Here is a 19,443-nt window from a genome sequence, read left to right on the forward strand (position 1 = left end):
CTGCTGGGGACTGAACCCAGTTGGTAGAGCGCTTGCCTGGCATGCATGAATCCCTGGGTTCAAGTCCCAGCACCACATAAACTGGGTGAGGTGGTGCACTTAGTCCAGCACTCTGGAGAAGGAGGCAAGAGGATCAAGGGTTCACAATCTTGTTCATTTGGCAGAAAAGAAAAAAAGAGGAGGAGGAAAAGAAGAAGATGATGAGCTCCTAGCGAGGCCTAAAATTCAACCCTCTAATCTCTATACCCACTGCACGGCAGGCAGCGCTGAACCTCAAGTGTGTTGAACATGAAAAAGAACTCAAGACCCTGAGACTGGGTGAGGAGCTCCTGTTCCAAAGACCTGACCTCTCTTCCGGCTTCTGTGGGCACTGCATGCATATATGCATATACAGCAATACGGGCAAACACTGATGCACATAAAATAAAAATATTTCTCTTTTAAAACAGAGTCAGCATAAGGCAGGTGGTGGCACACCTTGGCAAAAAGAGACACGAAGAAGATCCTAGGGCTCCCTGGGCCGCTTGGCTGAAACCAGTAAACTCCAGTTTTAGTAAGAGGCCCTGTCTCTAAAAAGAAGACAAAGAACAATTGAAACACACACACACACACACACACACACACACACACACACACACACACACACGCAACCGCGCACGCAGGAAACACTTGTATGGATTTAAAGACAGGCACAAAAGCCATACCACACTAGGCATAGAAAAAAATCTCGGCCTCACCACCATGTGCGTGAAAAATCCAGACCAAACCCTAACCAACCTTTCTAGATTTGCAAAGGGCATAGGAAGGACGTGCAGGCCCAACCCTGCCTCCTTAACGCAGGACACCTGGTAAAACACATGATCCACTAGTCACCGTTTTATCCCCTAGCCAGCCTTCATCCACAAAACCTTCATCTTCTACTGCAGGCCTCCTGAGCTGGACTTATCTGAGGCATCTTCAAATGACAAGAAACAACACAGACAGACAGACAGACAGACAGACAGACAGACAGACACACACACACACACACACACACACACACACACACACACACACACGCAGAGTGTGGGGAGGGAGAGAGGGGGGTAGTTTTCCTGCTCATCACTTTCTTGGCTGCATTGACCTCACAGTTCCAAAAGTGACTTGTAGAGACATTATCGTGGCTGAAAACAGAACCTAATGTGGATGGGGGAGGGGCTGGTGAACCACCCAAGTTCACCCCCAACTCTGGCCCAAGGAACTGTTGGCAAGTTATGGCTGCTGCTGGGTTGATCTGATTCATATCCCCCCCCCCCCCCCCCCCCCCCCCCCCCCGGTGGAGCCATTAGTAAGTGGCTGTGGCTTTGGGAAGAAAGCATCCCCATCCCCCCGCCATACTCATGCAAATAGCCCTAATTAAACTCAGAGGGTCACAACAAACAAAACGAAAGACAGGGAAGGCAGGCCATGGACTGTGTGTATATGATCAAAATATATACCTGCATGGAATTATCAAAGACTAAATCAAGATCTATTTCATTAAAAAAAAAAAAACAACAGAGTATACAATATAAGCGGTCTGAGAATTCCAAAAAGAAACTTAAAAAACAGAACTTTGGAGACCCTGGGAGCTCAAGGAAGAGCAGCAGCAGGGTTGTAGAGGGATCTTGAGGGAAGTCCTAGGCTGACTTGAGGTTGAGAGAAATCATATTCCACCTGTGCAGTCCGGAGCATCCCTAACGTGGGGAGCCAGCCTGGGAGCCACACAGAGGCTGCTCTGCGCAGAGTCCGCTCCACGCGGCACAAACAAACTGCTGAGCACCTGAGCAGGGCCAGAGCCGGAGCTGGACACTTAATTGATACAACACAGAGGTCCTTCCCAGCCAACCCTGCTCAGCATCCCAGCCAGGGCCACTGCTGTCTTACACCTTTCTCCCCCAACACAGTGGCACACGTTCTACCTGTATCCAGGGCTCTAGAGGTGTTTGGACCACGCTGTACCGAGAAAATATTTTTAAACTGTGAACAGGGTAGCTGGAGAGATGATTCAGTGGTTAAGAGAGCACACTGCTCCTCCAGAGGACCTGAGTTCGGTTCCCAGCACCCACATCACAACCACCTGTAACCCCAGCCCCGGAAGACCTGAGTCCTCTGGCTTCCATGGATGTCCACCTTCATATGCACATAACTACACAAGAACACACATACACAGAGTTAAAAATAAAATACAGCTCTTTGAAAAGATGTGGGCCACAGACATGGTTCACTGGTCAATAGCACTTGTTCTGGCAGGGTACCCAAGTTCAATTTCCAGCGCTTAAAGGGTGGCTCAAGGTGGTCCATAAATCCTTCCAGGGGATCCAGTGGCCTCTTCTGACCTCCTTGGACACCAGGCTTGTGCATGCCTGGTGCCCAAACATATATACAAGCAAAATACTCATATAGGAAAAAATAGAATTTAAAAATCTGAAAACAATCTTTTTTTTTTTTTTTGAGTTTTCAAGACAGGGTTTCTCTGTGTAGCCTTGGCCATCCTGGACTCACTTTGTAGACTAGGCTGGCCTCGAACTCACAGCAATCCACCTGCCTCTGCCTCTGAGTGCTGGGATTAAAGGCGTGCGCCACCACGCCCGGCTAACATTTTTTTTTTAAGCGCTCTTTCCAGAGAACCTGGGTTTGATTCCCAGACAGCTTTCATAAGAATCTGGAAACCCAGCGCCAGAGGGTCCAAGCACATCTCTGGCCTCCGCCAGTACCCATCACCCAAGGAGTGCACAGAGGACACACAGGCAGACAGAATACTCACATAAAGTAACAATTAAAATGCAAAGCTATTTTTTAAAACCTGGAAGCAGACACTCACTAGTGGTCTGTGCCCACTGTGAACAACCACAGGTTCCGTGGGTTTACAAGCCCAGCTGGCTACGCTACTACCCACCTCAGAATGAGGGTCTCCTGCCAAAACCGATGAGTACACCATCACACGTGTGGATGTGTCATTCATTGGGAAATCTGGAGTTGCAGAAAGATCACTTAGCAATTCAAATCCACACAAGTCTTTTCATGCAGGCAAACTGTACACACAAGCACACTGTCACCACTCCAGCCTTCTAGTGTTCAATTAAAACAGCAGGCAGGCTTTGGCTGCTTCCGTGGTATGCTTTCTCTTATAAAGATACAATTGTGCAGAGCGGGCAGCCCGTATCTGCCATCAATCCCAGCACTCTGAAGGGTGAGGTCGGACAATGGTGACGGTGAGGACCGCCTGAGCTGCACACCGAGTGCCAGCCTCGGCTGTGTAGTAAGACCATCTCAAGACAGCATCGAGAAAAAGGGGAGGCCACAAATAGAAGTACACATTATGCAGCAGGAGGGGGCCACATATGGATGGGCTCCCATAGGTTTAAGTGGGATTGGCCGCTTCATCGCTTGTTCCAATCCATTATGTAGTCGGCTTTAAAACTCTGCCCAAGGGGCTGGAGAGGCGGCTCAGATTGCACTCAGGAGCACTGGCTGCTCCTTCCACTGGTCCCAGGTTCCATCCCCGGCACCCAAATGGGTGGCTCGCAACTATCTGTAAACTCTAGGCCACTGCACACATGTGGGGGCACAGACCTACATTCAGGGAAAGCAATCATAAACATAAGATAAAATAATAATTTAATTACCCTGTGTGGGTAATAATTTAATTACCCCTTGTGGGGGCCACTCTTCTCAGTCTCCTCCCAGGCTGATCAAGGGGTCAAGGACACAACTGACCAGTGAAATTGGGGCCAGTGTGCCAAAGTAAGCATGGCTAGGCAAGGGCTTTAAGACTGTGCTAAAGAGAAATAGAAATTTCTTGGGGGGGGGCAGGGAGCAGGGGGAGGGAGTGGGGGAGGGGCGGAAACAGTAATGCAAGTAGCATCCCATGACCGTACGAAGTCTTTGCTGCCAAACTAAGACATAAATTGGTAGAACACATAATCCCAGGCCTTGGGAGGTAGAGGTAGGAGGTTCAGGGGTTCAAGGTCATCCTCCACTACATAATGAAGTCAGAGGCTAGCCTGGAACACCTGCGCCCTTTCTAAAACGGGAAGCGGGACTGTTAGAATAATTTGTTCATCTATTCTTTTCGGTTAATTAAAGTCTTTAGAATTCTAAGACCCAATAATCGTTACACAGTGTTAGTGCCAAGATTAAAAGCAAACTTTCCTACGTTCCTGTGCTGGCTGGTTTATGTCAACTTGACACAAGCTAGTGTCACCACTGGAGAGGAGGGAGCCTCAGTTGAGAGACCGCCTCCAGGAAAGTGGGCTGTAGGCAAGGCTGCAAGGTGTTTTCCTAATTAGTGAGGGATGGGGGAGGGGGAGGGCCCAGCCCACTGTGGGTGGGACCATGTCTGGGCTGGTGATCCTGGGTTCTGTAAGAAAGCAGTAAGTAAGCCATGAGGAGCAAGCCAGTACGCGGCACCCCTCCGTGACCTCTTGCATCAGTTCCTGTCTCCAGGTTCCTGTCCTGTTTCAGTTCCTGTCCTGTCCTGAACCTTCAATGATGAACAGTGATGAGGAATTATAAGCCAAATAAAGCCTTTCCCCCCAGTGATGTTTTGGCCATGTGTTCCATCAGAACAAAAGTAACCCTAACTAAGACAATTCCTCTCCAAGATTTGAGACCATTCATTCGCTTGTTTGTTACCTTTCTTTCTTCTTTTTCCTTTGTTTGTTTGTTTGTTTGTTTCTCTGTGCAACCTTGGCTGTCTTGGACTCTCTTTGTAGACCAGGCTGGCCTTGAACTCACAGGGATCCACCTGCCTCCGGAGTGCTGGGATGAAAGGCGTGGGCTACCACGCCCAGCTGTTTGTTTTCTTTAAGAGAAGAAGGTCACCCTAGCCCTGGCTGGCCTGGAACTCACTATGTAGACCAGCTGACCTCAAACCCACAGAGATCCGCCTGCCTCTGCCTCCTGCGGGCTGGAATCAATGTGTGGACCACCACACCGGGAACAAAATCTTTTTTATCGGGATAGGCTGAATCTACAAAGCATCCTGTCTAAAGCACCATCACTCCCAACACCCGCATCGTCATAATCTTCTCCAAACTGCATTTGGCCATGAGGATGCTGAGGCTGGACCTGTCAACCCAGACCTCAAGTCCAAGCATCTATGTGTACCATGACACTCCAGTGTTCTCAATACTGAGGTCTAGAAGATAAACTCTATCATGTGACACCCAGTTCTCTGCGTTCACTCCACACGCCCAGCCTTTTCCCTTGACAGAACATTCAGACCCTGAAGATAAAAACCACATAATGGGCTCTGTGTCTTCATGAAGTCCACACCTGTGCTGAGCCTCAGGCACACCCTCCTGGGGAAGCACGCCTGGTCCCCCTAGGTCTCCCAAGGAAGGGTGGGGCAAGGCAGCTGTGACTCCTCTCCCTGCTGCTACAGCGCCTTGTTTGCGCACACCACCACTCAGCCAAAGGCTCTGAGTACTACAACCACATCCCCATTCATTCTTGGTTCCTGGAGTGTGTCTGTCTCTCCAGAGACCCATGAAAACGCCGAGTTTGACACCCAGAGGAAGAAAACAAAGCAAATTGATTCAGTTCCATTGTGGAGATACAAAGACACACACAGAAGCACATATGCACACCCAGACATACCCATACATACATACATACATGCATACATACATACACACATATAGACACAGATACACATATAAACACAGAGACAACATAGCTACAGAGGGACACACAAGCACTCCCAGCATGTCTCTGAGAAAGCCCTCAGAGGCCCTCTGTGAAGGTAGCTACAGATGGATAGACACACACACACACACACACACACACACACACACACACACACACACACACACACTCCCAGCATGTCTCTGGGAAAGCCCTCAGAGGCCCGCTGTGAAAGTAGTTACAGATGGATGGACGGACACACACACACACACAGACTCCCAGCATGTCTCTGGGAAAGCTCTCAGAGGCCCTCTGTGAAGGTAGCTACAAATGGAAGACACACACACACACACAGAGAGAGAGACTCCCAGCACGTCTCTGGGATGGATGGACACACACACACACTCCCAGCATGTCTCTGGGAAAGCTCTCAGAGGCCCTCTGTGAAGGTAGCTACAAATGGAAGACACACACACACACACACACACACACACACACACACACACACACACACACAGACTCCCAGCACGTCTCTGGGAAAGCCCTCAGAGGCCCTCTGTCAAGGTGTATACATTTCACTGAGGTTCTACCAAGAGCAAAAATGCCATTTCAACCACAGAATATTTACAAGGTTGGAAGCCAGGTCTCAATGCTAGCCCTGTGCCTCCGGGATGTTAGCTCCAGGAACCAGACAAAGCAGCATTTCTTGCTTGAGTCAAGACTTAACCCTTCATGGTGCCTGTCTGAAGAAAAGAATTCTAAGTTCCAAAGCTCAGAAACTGTTGTTGCCCCAAAGATAAAGAAGTCACCTCAGAGGGCCTATTGCGCCTGTGCTCCTTGTGCCTGGCAGCAAAGCATTACAAGGGATCGTGTTTTTCTCATTATGACAAATTTGAATGGCAGAAGACAAATCACCCAGGGTCACTGGAAGCAGAGGCCACTGAAAGCCACACACCTTCCATTTCCTACAAGAGACACAACCATGTTCGGCACCCACACTGCCTTCAGCCTCACCTAGTCCCCTCTGCTCTAAGAACCAGATTCTTGTGTCCAGGCAGGAGCTGGTGACTCTTCCCCCCCGCCCCCACTCCTCCTAGGGCTAGGGGTCCCCGAGAGGCCTCCCCTTCCTCTTAAGGCCTTATGCTGTCACTCTTGCCTCCCTGGCATCTACAGAGCAGATGCTTGCTCCCACAGAAGATAAGGCAGCCCAGATCGTTATGGTGCCTTAAGACTCGTCTGAAGGCAGACTACGCCCCTTACCCCCCCCCTATAACTCCCCAGCTGGAAGGAGGGGGGGTGGTATTCTCTTCCTGAACTTTACCTGTCTGGATCCTACAGGTGCTAGATGACTCACTGCTCGCTCGGTCTTGTGAAAGAAAGTTTCTGTGCTCCACCTATGAAGAGTGGGGTGTTTGAAACACCTACTACCCCTGGCTTTTTTGGGTGTGCACATGTGTGCATGAGTATGTGCAAGCGTGTGTGTGTGCATGTGTGTATGGAGGCCAGAGGTCAATCTCACCTCGGATGCTATCCATCTTTTCTATCCACTTTTTTTTTTATTTTCTTTTTTGGTTTTTCTTTTTCTTTTTCTTTTTTTTTTCATTTTTTTTTCTCCTTTATTAATTCTTTTTTGGTTTTTCAAGACAGGGTTTCTCTGTGTAGCCTTAACTGTCCTGGATTCGCTTTGTAGACCAGGCTGGCCTCGAACTCACAGCGATCTGCCTGTCTTTGCCTCCCGAGTGCTAGGATTAAAGGCGTGCACCGCCACCACCGCCCAGCACTCTATCCACTTTTTTTCCTTTTGAGACAGGGTCTCTCACTGGCCTGGAATTCACCAAGTATGCTAGGCTGTCTAAGGCTGGAGAGTCAAGGATCCATTCTCCCTGGGGTTTCAAACATACACACACCACCATGACGTGATTTTTCACATAGGTTCTGGAGATCAAACATAGGTCTTAGACAGCAGACCCCTTCAGGACTTCCTTAACAATACTTTGCTGTGTGTGTGACCACTGCCCAGAACACAGGGCAAACTATCACCGTTCTCTGTGGAAAGGAAAAGGAGCAAAGAAGACACTCATCCCAGGAGATGGCATATGGCTGTTTCAGGTGGATTCTCAGATGCTTTAATTCAGCAGAGACTCAGAAATGTTTGCTTACACCCATTACATCCAAAGGCTTCCCTTCCGTGGGAATGCTCTGATGGTGAGAGCTGAGCTGTACCTGAAGGCTTTCCCACACTCCATTCATAGGTATCCTCTCGTGTTCATGGTTAACTCTTCCCGGCCTCCTTGGACTCACCCTCTTCCTATCTTCTCTTTTCCGACCTCCATACGAGCTCTGTCAATAACGGCTTGTGGAGCTCAGCTCCACTTCTTCACCTTCTATTTGTTCATTAGCCTGGTCTTCTCACTCACCGCCTCACCAGCTCATCACTCAGGGGCCTTCTAATCCCCCAGTCAACAGTTCCTTCCGGAGTTGACCTGATCCTGGGCTGTTGATCCCTCCCTCCCTCCCTCCTTTCTTCCCTCCTTCCCTCCCTCCCTCCCTCCCTCCCAGAAATGCTTCCTTCTCATACTCCAGTCTCCTGTCCTCCTGCTTGCTGCAGTCTTCCCCTCCAAGGCTGCCTTCACGGAATCCTCTCTTCTGCTCTCCCGGAGCTCGGTGTGGCATCCCAGCAACCCCTGCTCTCGGAGCAGACCAGCACGGACGTGGATCCTGACAACTGGGTGAAAATCCTGAGTCTGTCATTGAAAGCTAAGTGGCTATGTCCTTGGTGCGGGCTGTACTCTGAAGGTCCGGCGCTTCGGCAATCCCCTTCCTGACAGTGTTTCTTTGTTCCTAACCAGGATCAGCACACGGGTTTAGAATGCACAGCACACTCCGAAAGCACCTTCTGGACCTAGCGATGTGGCTGAGTGCGTAGAGTGCTTAACAAGCATAAACCACAGAGAGCAGGCTTGGTAAGACACACCTGTAACCCCAGAGGCAGGAGGATCAAAAATTCAAGGTCACCCTCAGTTATATGGAAAGTGTGAGGCTGGCAGGTGTGACATGACACCTCGTCCCCAAAATAAACAAGAAATAATTATTGAAAAGTAAGCGCTGCTTACAGCCCTTTTCCCACACTCCGTAACTCCCTGATGGAAGGATACATGACTTCACCGCCTTCTGCTAAAAGCTGGCTCATGAATCTCCTTTAAGGCCGCTCTCTTGAATACCAAACTCATGAAGCCATCTGCCCACAGACACATCTCCCCACCTGGCCTTGAGGTTTACCAGTTGGCCAGTCTGAAACCGACTTCGTGGCCCTCTCCCATGCTGCACTCTCCGCCTCCCCTACTGCTCCTCCTCCACCCCCTCTGCCAACGAATGACTCTACTACCCTTCCCCCTGGTTGCCTAGGCCAAAATGTCCCAGTCATGGGTCCCCGGCCTTCCGTAACTCCTTCATCCAATCAGCCACCAGATCATGGGTTCTGGGCACTGAGCTCTCAAGCCCTGTTACCAGGATCTCAGAAACTTTCTAGTTCTTGCCTGCATGATAGTAACAGTATTAAAAATAATCACATGTCCATCGTGGCTATAACATGATCAGAGCCCTATCATGTCCTACAGAATCCTGACTTTACCCGTGTTGCCCATGAATCAGGACTCAGTGTCCCTGTGTTCAGAGAGAACACAGACTCTAACGCAGAGGTGCTGGAGGCAAGGAAGCAAACATCTGACTCCAGATTCCAGGCCCTTTACACACACACACACACACACACACACACACACACACACACACACACACACACTCCAGTGACATCCTGGAAGCTCAGGTGACATCCGCTTAGCTCTGTTCTAGTGCCTTCTCCTCAACCAGGAAGTTCAGTCCTAATGATGCCTGGATTTGGTCTCTCCTCCTCCCCAGAGCCTTCGAAGTTCAGACACTGTGAGCAAGACCCTTCCTGGTGGAGTGACTTTGTTCTTTTTTTTTTTTTTCCCAGACTCAGCTCCCTTCTCTCCAACCACGCCTCCCTCATCAGCCCCTTTACATACACATCCAGTCTCACTCTCCCTCCCCATGCCCCTCCCTGGGACTTCCGGCAGAAGTGTCCCTGCTCTGGGAGCCCACAGGACCTTGTCATTCCTTCCGTCTTAGAACATCACAGGACTTCAGTGGCTTTCTTGTGTTTCCTAGAACTCACTTATTAAAACCCTACTTGCCAAGTCACAGGTAAATGACATTTGCAGGTGGCCTTTTGGAGTCCATTAGAATAAGATGAGGTCACAGGTTAAGTCCTACGCCTGTCAGTGTGAGTGGCTTCTTTTTTTTTTTTTTTAATATTTATTTATTTATTTATTTATTATGTATACAGTGCTCTGTCTGCATGCACACCTGCTGGCCAGAAGAGGGCACCAGATCACAGTACAGATGGTTGTGAGGCACCATGTGGTTGCTGGGAATTGAACTCACGACCTCTGGAAGGGCAATCAGTGCTCTTAACCTCTGAGCCATTTCCCCAACCCTGTGAGTGGCTTCTTAAGAAGAAAGGGCAAGACCTGTTCCGGACTGCTTGCTCTGTCTGGCCACACAATGGCCTCTGCAGTATCATGGTCCTGTAGGGAGTGCTAAGCTAGGCTTTCCGAGCTATGTACCAAAAAGACCATTTTAAACAAAATAATAATAAAATGTCCAGTCTGGAGCACCCAGCTACAGCCACAGAAAACAAACGAGGAAGACATTCATTTATTGAGACCTTGGAATATGTGAGAAATCAGACGCATAGTGGGCCTTGGCAATTTAGGAATTGTCAGGATTCTCCCTGCTTCCAAAAAACGTATTTCAAGACATAGGATGGACGGTGAGACTCTGGCCCTACTTCTGACTCCATCTGTCCCTACACTGGGTCTCTGAGTTCTTGGACAAAGAGACCTTTCTTGTCTATGTCTCCAGGGCTTAGAACGAAGCCTGGCCAGTATGTGAGCTCTCAGCAAATGGTGATGGGTTGAGCTGAGCAGACACATCAAGGCTCTCAAGTCATCTATGTGAGCCGAAAGGATGCCTCATTTGCACACGGGACCTTCCCAGGCCGATGTCCAAGGTGCTGCTTTTAGAATCTGCTTGAGCTTTTCAGGGAGTGTCCCTTGCCAACCATTTCTTTCTGCCCCTTGTGACTGACTGAGAGAGGTAGCCGGGTGGCAGTGTGGAGCCCCTTCAAGGAGCCAAGCAGCCTGGAGACAAGAGAATGCTGTGTCAAGTTCAGCAAATACGGGGCTGGACAGAGAGCTCAGTGGTTAAGAGCACTGCCTGCTCTTCCAAAGGACCCGGGTTCAATTCCCAGCACTCACCTGGCAGCCCACAACTGTCTGTAACTCCAAGATCTGACACCCCTATGCCAAGGCACATAAATTTTAAAAAATAAATAAATAAAATATTAAAAAATAAATCAACATATACAAGTCATCCCTGGTAGAGAAAGTGGATGCCCTTCCCTGTCTGGACTTCACACAACGAACTGGAAATGGCCTTCAAAGGGTCACTCAGCCCAGGGACCAGTGATTTTTGAGCAGGAGTTTTCCTCAGCTCACTAACGCACTCTCACTCTTGGGAGTGAGGGCCTTTCCTTTTGTTAACAAACTGTTTAGTCCTATTTCTAACCATGAGTCTCTGGGCCAGTTCTCTGCAGTGGGACATAAGAAGCTGGCCACTTCAGCAGGTGGCCCCTCAGGATTCCGATCCACACCTGTAAAAGTCGCATCCCCATCTGTGGGTTCACTACTGCACCTCAGGGTGGCAATGCAGGGTGCTGCCGTTAGAGGTGGCTCAGCCAAGAGGCATGCAGGACAGAAAACCTTGAGGAAGCAATGCTCCTGTCATCTTCTGCTAGAGGTGCCACCTGCCCTTCCTTGAGGGCGGCTAGGACCTGTCTTGTCATAACAAGACGAGCAATCAAGAGGACAGCTGTCTGTGTTTGTACAGATGCCCGAGGGGACAGCCTCAGCCAGCCTTGGTGACTCTCCCTCCCTAAACAGGAACAAGATCCCCTGAAGTATGCTCCCTCAGGCTACTGGCCTTCTGAGCTACAGAAAAAAGCACGGGGCAAGGGGAGAAGTGTCACTCCTCTCAGGTGTTCTGGGCAAAGCTTTGTTTTCATCAAAAGTTTATGGTGGCCCCTCTGCTGCTGAGCAGCATTTCCGCCTCCTGTCACAGTGGAGGACAAAGTGCAGGCTGCCACTGGGATCAAATCTGGGGCAAGAGATGGAGGAAGAAAATAAAGGAGCCTGCTCCAAAGCACACTGCTCGCCTTCTCACCCCAATCCCCCGACCCTGTTTCTTCCCTCCCTCCCAACTCTCTCTCTCTCTCTCACACACACACACACACACACACACACACACACACACACACACACAAAGTAGAATCAATGTAAGAATCAGTAAGACAAATATACCTAAATAAAGCTCCATCCCCAGGGCCTAACACCCACGTCAAGGACTCCTTAATAGCCAGGAGCCCCTTCACAGAGTCCTTTTCTCCAGGGTAGGCTATATGGTCTTCAGAAGAGGACACCCTCTCCTGCCTCCATCCCCTGAGCTCTGGACTAAATGATTTTCCTCAATTCCTGTTACTGGAGTTGTTAGCGTCAGAGCCCGGGCCCTGGTGGCACTAGACTCGGCTATCCGCCCTCGCTAAGCCAGTTAAACAGACACTAGCCAAAACCAGATGAAAGGCGTGTAATAAGATATTAGGAACAGAAACAAAGAGGCCCAGTGGCACTCCCCACCCCGGGTCCTGATGTAAAATTTAGGTTTAAATCTAAGCAGTGCTGGTGCTCTATCCCGCTGTCTTTGGTGAGGTCTGACAAGTGGTCAGAATTGTATATAAAGTCTCTCTGGGAGACAAGCTCCTGCTCTGGCTGGTGGCAGGGTCCCAGCTTTTTCCTTCTTCCATCACGAGATTTCAGGGGAGAATCGATTTTTGGATTGTTACATTATCATCTTCATCTTGTCCTGGATCGTCCCTGTGTTGTGCAGCTGTTTTCCTATCTCCTCATCCAGCTGTGGATAGCCTGAAGTTGGGCCTGGGGGGCTCCTGTGCTAGGTCTCTCCATGCAGCCATGACAGGCAGAAGGTGGGGTGTGTGTGGGACCCCTGTCCTAGGGTTTTTGCTCACTCATCTCTCTATACGTGCCTGCATGTGCCCAGGGGATGTTGAATAGTAGACAGAATCAAGGTTTACGATGACCCGCAATGGTACCTTCATCAATTATCCAATCAGCAAGCAGATGAGCCCATCACTTCTGGGAGCTTTAAGCAGTAAGTGGACACAAAGCGCTTCGGATTCAGGGAAGTGTTGTCAACCCTGATAGCCACTGGCCTGCTGGATTAGAACAGGCTCAAGTATCAAATGCCATCTCTTCCCGTTCACCCTCTCCACGAATCTCTGTATCACTTTCTTTCCCTCCCTCTCTGTCTCTGGCCCTCTCTCCCTAAATCTGAGAAACTTATTGTGTAGCCATCCATACAGACTTCTAGATGCTATAAAGGGAACGGTCCCAAAGCCAGTGCTCTAGAGGGCCCATCCACATAGTTTTATCAGCCAGGGCTTTGAAAAGAAAACAAAACAACCACGCACTGCTCCTGAGTTCAGCTTTCTTTTGACAGTGGTTTCTTTGCTTGCTGGAGACAGTGTCCCTCCTCCACTCCCTGGGCTCTGGTCCCCTGGCCTCAGGAGGAAACAAGGCCAGCAGAGAGTGAAGGCAGAGTCACCATTCAACGCAGTCTGCACACCTGAACTGGGAACGCCCATCCCATTGTCTCTAGCAGTGCAGGGACAGACAGCTGGACTGCTGACAAGCCACACCTCCCCAGGCCCGCCCATCCCTGGGTCTCCAGTCCTCACTAAACCTCCAAAGATCTGCAGAGCTCTTACTTAGTCTACTGCTTTGTACATGCGTATCCTGACACTCATGCTTTTTGATCACCCAGCCTCCCCCTCCCCCTAACACACACACACACACACACACACACACACACACACACACACACACCAAATTCTTCTTCCCAACTCTTCTAGCAGGATGGACTGACTTCATAGAACAATAATTTTCTCTCCTTCTTACTGAACACACTAGTGATCACGTGTCTATCACATCAGAGTCTATGACCCGGTTGAGAAAGGTCGCGTTTCCTTTGTCTGTGTATCTCTTGCACCCAGCACTGAGCTGCACTCACATTCCAAGCTCAAGGTAACACTTGAAGATTCAGACAGCGATGATAACACTAAACCAACACACCTCATCCTAAGCCCAGTGGGATGTATTTCGCAGAGACTAGGAAGAATTATCCATAGAGAGAAACAACAGGGTCTGTATGACATCACAGGCCCTGGTCCTGAGACCCACTCTCCACCCCACAACTCTGAGCAGGTTAGAGGCAAACCTCAAATAGAAGAGATGCCCAGGTCTTGAATCTGGCTCCCCCCCCCCCCCCCCCCGTCTTACCTTTAATAGCCTAGGGAAATCTGCATCTGGCATCAGCAGCTGGTGACCTAGGACCCAAGTGACTGAAAGGTCTGGAGTGGGAAGGGGAAACAGTTCTCACACATGGACTAACAAACAGGAAACCAACCGCTCACCCTGTGAAACAGCCCTCACTAGAGTGCTTCCAGGACCCCTAACAAAACCAGGTCCCCACACCACACAAGGGAATTCGCCCCATTATAGTTTAGGGAACAGCCTGCTGCAACGAGCAAACTATGAGTTATGTGTGTGGAATGGCTGAGCTGGAAGGCAGAGTACACACACACACACACACACACACACACACAAACACATACACACACAAACATACAGACACACACACAAACACACACACATACACACAGACACAGACACACACACACAAACACACACATACAAACACACACACACACAGACACACACACACACACACACAGACATATACACACACACATGTTCGGCCATTTACTAAAAGAAGTCAAGCATGGATCAACAGAGAAAGGCCCCGGAACCAGCAAGGAGCAGATTCAGCTCTCAAAGCCAAGGCTGCTTTGAGGGAAACCGGAGTCTAAGTTGATGAAGTGACCAGCTATAACCTGGTATCTGGTGTCACACAGGGGGCAGCAGCGGGCCTCAAACCTGGTTCCTAAATACTCCACTATAAGGAACATTAAGATCCCTTGATGAATTTTACCTTTAATAGACAAATGCCTTTGGTTAACCCTCAGAAAGAAGGCACAGACTGCCATGTAATGGGGAGAGGCATCTATTTACCCAGAGTTCCTTACTTCCAAGTCTGAACTACGTTCTTCTCAGCCCTTCCCCCACAGAGTAAGTGCTGTCACAGCTTTGACTAGGCACACCTAAGCTCCATCTAGCAGCAAGGTCAGTGTGACAAGGGGCCAGTATCCTACCCTTTGGAAGCTGCAAGCAAGGCAAACCAGAGAAGGAAAACCAGGGCTGCTGATAGGACAGTCTTGGATCCAAAGTGTGGTACAGGTTTAAAAAAGAAAAGATGGGAGTGTGGGGGGGTGGGGGTGGGGAAGATGGCTCAGAGGTTAAGAGCACTGGCTGCTCATCCAAAGGTCCTGAGTTCAATTCCCGGCAATCACATGGTGGCTCACAAGCATCTATAATGTGATCTGATGCCCTCTTCTATCTGATGTTCTCTTATGTCATGCAGGCATACATGTAATAGAATGCTTATATACATAAATAAATAAATCTTAAAAAAAAAAAGAAAAGACATGCTTTTAGGCCCCCACTAATACAGTCAACAGATTTCAGCTCACAATTACTGAGTCCTATACAAACTAAACCCCTTACCTAGCAAAGAGTGTGTTGGCCCCACCACTAAAGAGCTGCGTGGCCTTAGGCAAACTCTGTAGTCTCTCTGTGCCTCCGCATGAACTTCAGAGCGATGATATAAGGATCAATCGAGCCAAAACTCATGAAGTGAGCATGGCACTGAATAAAGTATTACCCTATTAGTTAGTCACACTGGTCTGGAGAGAAAGCAGTCTGTTTTATTTTTGTTTTTTTGTTTGTTTGTTTATTTGTTTCGAGACAGGGTTTCTCTGGGTAGCCTGGGTAGTCTAGGTTGTCCTAGACTCACACTGTAGACCAGGCTGGCCTCAAACTCACAGCAATCCACCTGCCTCTGCCTCCCAAGTGCTGGGATTAAAGTCATGCATCACCACACCCAGCTAGTCACACTGGAGAGAAGGCAGCCTGGTCTTCCTGTAAGACTTTCAGAGGGTCCAAGCCCCCTTGAACAATGTCCAAAGCCTGTGAGCTCAGGAGGCACTGTGAGCAAGGCTCTGCGCTGTGTTCTCTCAGTACGTGGGTATCAGTGGAGAGGTGAGCAAGGGGTCCCCTGCTGTAAATTCTACAAAGGGTATGCTGAAGAGATAAAGGCAGACTGGATAAGGCAGCAGGAGACAATGATGCTATCTTAAGGACTGGAGAAAGTGACATCCAGAAGAGACCGAGTTCTAGACCAAAGGATGACGAGCCGTTTGCCAAGCCATGGGAAGGAAGGATTCCAAAAGGTCAGGACAGCAAAGGGGCAGTGAGTTGGGATGTGTTGGGAGCATGGCCCAAAGGGGTGGGGTGGGGGACGAGGATGGGCAGGGAAGCCTAGGGCTTGGATGCAAGGTCACAGGTTAGATTTCACCCTCCAGAGACCGGCTCAGGAACAGGCAGAGGGGCTGTTGTTAATGCCTGACAAACACCTGTGGATGCAGGTCCTCTCTGTTAACAGTGGAGAACCAAGGAGGTGCAGGGCTGGCCAGGAGCAAGGCCTGGTGGGAATTCAGCAACAGAGTGCTGGCCCTGGGGTTGCAGGTGAAGGGTGGGGGGCAGGTATGAGAACAGGGGCTGGGGTAACCAGCTGGTGAACAGGGGAGAGTTGGAATACTGGCTCTCTGTGCACTGATATGCTAAGCTACGGTGCCTCAACAAAAGCACTGGCATTGTGGGCCAGAGACCTGCACTGTGGGGGGGTGGGGGTGGGGCTGTCCTGAACAATCCACCAGGTGAACAACAGCCAGGGTCCCCCACTTCCTTGGTGATGTCCAAAAATGTCTCCAGATACTACCAGACTTCTCTTAAGGGGCACAATTAAAACACGTGGCAGACGCACACACGTGCATAAACACAAAATAAAATAAACGTAAAAATAAAAACAAACTCATCCTTACTATTTTTGCTGACTTGGTTTGTGACTTTAGTATTTTGAGACAGGGTCCTGTGGAACCCAGCTTGGACTGGAACTCATTTTGTGGCCACAGATGACCTTGAACTCCTGCCTGCTTCCACCTCCCCAAGTGCTAGGGTCTCAGGTGTGCCGCACCACACCTGACCCATTATCCAAATTTCAGAAGAGAAAACACAGCTACAAGGAGGCATCATCAAAGCTGGTGGTCTCACCCAATTGCCTAGCCTCCAAGACACAGGACTTGACCTCAAACCTGCCTGCAGTGACTGAATACAAATTTGACTGCCTGGAGCGGAAGGCGGGGCTTAACGAGTCAGGCTGCCGGGTAAGACCGTCATTGCTGAGCAGAGACTGGAGCGGGTACTACATAACCGCTTTGGATTTCAATGGAATCGCGATGTGTTTGCTATAAAAGGCAAAGGCTTGGGCTCCCCGGATGTAAGCAGGCAGGAGGTGGCAGATTCTTGCTCGGACTGGACAGAAGAAGTATCTGTAAGGGTTGGACTTGCGGTGTGCAGCATAGACCAGCTGGGATCCAAATCCAGACTAGACTTCTTTGCAAACTGTTTGGCTCAAGGCCCCTTTATTCTCTCCTTTCATTTTGTCCATTTGTAAAGCCAGCACTTGTAGAAGTTTCCTGCCACAGGATTGATGTTGAGAAAACGAGCTTAACTAAGGAGCAAAAATGAAACTACCCAACGAGTTCCAGTCTACTCTGCTTCAGAACCCTCCTGTCCTCCTGGACTTCCTGCCCCAGGACAGCCCTTGCTTCCCTCCACCCCAAGTCGTCCGAACCCTTTCACCCACAGATACGCGCGGTGTGGCTGAGCGCGCCCCTCTCCAGCAGCATAGCGTCCCATTTAAGGCTTTAGGGGGCGCCAACAACCTTTGCACGCCACAGTCCACTCTGATTTCGGGAATCTGGGGGACGGGAGGGGGGGCAGGGTTGGGGGTCGCCAATAGTTCAGTAGCTCAGAGAGGAGCCAGGTAAGTACTTCGCTAGACCGACTTAAGGTGGGTTGATCCCCAGCAAAGCCAAAGGCCACCGCCGCCGCGGGCTGGCCGGCTCAGCCAAGCTCCCGAGAGTTAAGAGAAGAGTCCAGATTTGGAACTCATTAGCTCTCCAGAGCCTGGTTGCGGAGGCAGGGGAATAAGAGTGGTCTGACCAAGCCAAAGAGGAGCAAGAGGCTGGGGAGACGCCCGGACGAAGAGGAAGCAAGAGAAAAGGGCAGGACCCGTGCTAACACCTGGACGAGAGTTCGGTAACAAAGCGGAGGTTTAGGATCGGAAGAGCGGTAAAAAGGTCCCGCTCGGCAGAATTGGGGTGTCCCTGCGCCGTGAGTGCGCTTACCTTCTCTGGAACCGCAGGCGTGTACTTCCGGGGACCGAGCCGGGGGACCTGGAGTAGAAGATCAGATCACCCAGAGAGAGACGCCTGGGAGAGGCAAAGTGCAGCTTCGTCCTGTGGCTTGGCACCCGCGCGCCCAAGAGCGATTTGGGACTGCCTTCCCTGGTCAGGGCTGATCAGGGGACGCGTAAGCCCGGCCTCAGGGCTCTCCTAGCCCTGCACACTCTAGAGGAGCCAGAGTCCGTGGGAGGAAAAGGTTGTCTCATTTCCTTCGGTCCCCCACCCCACCCCCGCCCCTCAGCTCAGGACCTGCCCTCCCTCCCGCTCTCCGCCCCCTTCCCCACGTGGGCGCCGCGAGACGCCTAAACCTGAAAGGCTGCGCCAACTTAGTTCAACTCGGGCTACTCTTGCCTACCTCCCCGCTCTTCTCACCGTTCCCTGGGCCATCTGTGGTCCCCACCTTGTCCCAACCTTCCAACCTTCCCCTCCCTGCTACAAGGAGCCGCAATCTGCAAGCCGGACCTCCAATCGAACCCCGCAACTCCCATCAACTTATTCCTGCCTTGTGGACTGCACTGTGTTAAACCAGCTTTAAAAACCCCAAGTCCAGACAGGAAATAACCACTTACTTTGTTGCTTTTTTTTTTTCCTGAGTAGAGAGCTTAAAGCCTGATGCATAAGCTCCAAGGAATGTTCCTTTCTATCAGAAGACAGCCATTGCAGATTTTGGCCTTGCTCGCCTAGGTTTGAAGTTTTGTTTTGTTTTGTGTTTTCTTTGTTTGTTTGTTTGTTTGTCTCTTTGTAGCCATGGCTATCCTGTGCTCACTTTGTAGACCAGGCTGGCCTTGAACTCACGAAGATCTGCCTGCTCCTGCCTTCTAAGTGCTGGGGTTAAAGGTGTGTGGCCACCACAGAATCTGAATGGTAGAGCTTTCCTGGTAGTGAGGACAGCCTAGACTGTCAGGCTCTGCAGCCCAGCACACAGCTAGAGTTGTGAGAGGCAGCCAGGGGGAGGAGGGGCCAGGGATGGGAATGCCTTGGCAGCCCAGGCAATTGAAAACCAAGGGCTCAGATGGAGAGATTGGGTGAAAAAAACCAGGAGCAAAAGAGGGGTTACCAGAATCCCAGGTACCCTCAGGAACTGTTATCAGAAGCATGACCTAGAAACGGCAGCTGTTCTCCTGCGCCTCTGGACCAAGCAACTGAGAGTCTACGTTCTG

General features: G+C 50.2%; 1 protein-coding gene across 1 annotated transcript in view; it reads right to left on the reverse strand.

Moving 5' to 3' along the window:
- EVA1A (eva-1 homolog A, regulator of programmed cell death) overlaps positions 1-18,510 on the reverse strand; it is a 55,376-nt gene extending 36,866 nt beyond the window's left edge. The window contains exon 1 of the mRNA XM_084765379.1: positions 18,227-18,510. The gene's annotated coding sequence lies outside the window, so the exon portion shown is untranslated. The remainder of the gene's footprint in view (positions 1-18,226) is intronic.
- Between the last annotated feature and the right edge of the window lie 933 nt (positions 18,511-19,443).

The sequence above is a fragment of the Acomys minous genome, assembly GCF_964271855.1.
Source record: "Acomys minous genome assembly, chromosome: 17".
In the NCBI taxonomy this organism is placed as follows: domain Eukaryota; kingdom Metazoa; phylum Chordata; class Mammalia; order Rodentia; family Muridae; genus Acomys; species Acomys minous.